Consider the following 935-nt stretch of genomic DNA (forward strand, 5'->3'; position numbering starts at 1 on the left):
TGAAAGAATGTCTGTGTTGATGGGAAACTTTCTCCATTATAGCCTGCAATAAAATGATACTCATATCAATGCCTACTTGAAATACTGTTTACCCTATGAAACCTTTTGTCATCATCCTTTCCTTGGTTTCTTATGTTTCCTTAGCACCTTGTCCTTTGTCTGCTTGACTTAAATTTTTCTTCTTCTTCTTTTTTTTTTTTACTATAACTATCTATTTCTTGTTCTCTCCACTCTCTTGTAAAGTTCTTAAACCCTTCTCCTTTAATCTTCCATCATCTCATTCTCTCAACCCAACTCACAGAGGTCATGACTAAATATTATACATTTGTTGTTTTAGTTAAGTGCCATCGAGTCAGTTCTGACTCAGAGCAACCCTGTAGAGGGTTTCTGAGGAGTAGCTGGTGGGTTTGAACCATAAGCCTTGTGGTTAGCAGTCTAGTGTTTATCTTACAACACCATACCAGGGCACGTACTCAATATTTATTTGTCACGTTGGAAATTAAGTTAGTTGACAAATGTGAATACACACGATACAGCATTGAAGTCTGGTGATTAAATTGAACTGTTGTCTTAGTGTTCTGTAGATACAATATCTATTAGCTTTAATACTAGAGTAAATATTTCACTTAAATTATCAGAATCAACTCTTATTTGCTGCATTTATAACTGATTAATAATTAGTAATACATATTTTTTCAGTATGTTCTCATTATGATTCTAGACAGTTAAGTACCCTTCCATATCTGGTAGACAAATAGTATGATTTAAATGAATGTGATTCATGAAGCAAAGGACCAGGTCTTCTCCAGTTTTGCATCTACAGCACCTGGAACAGCATCCAGCACTAAATGTACACTCTATAGATGTCATTTGCTCAGCATACAAATTGAATAAGTATGGCACACAACCTTCCTAATTTTAAAACATTCAGTGTT

This window comes from Chrysochloris asiatica, unplaced genomic scaffold (genome assembly GCF_000296735.1).
Source record: "Chrysochloris asiatica unplaced genomic scaffold, ChrAsi1.0 scaffold00113, whole genome shotgun sequence".
In the NCBI taxonomy this organism is placed as follows: domain Eukaryota; kingdom Metazoa; phylum Chordata; class Mammalia; order Afrosoricida; family Chrysochloridae; genus Chrysochloris; species Chrysochloris asiatica.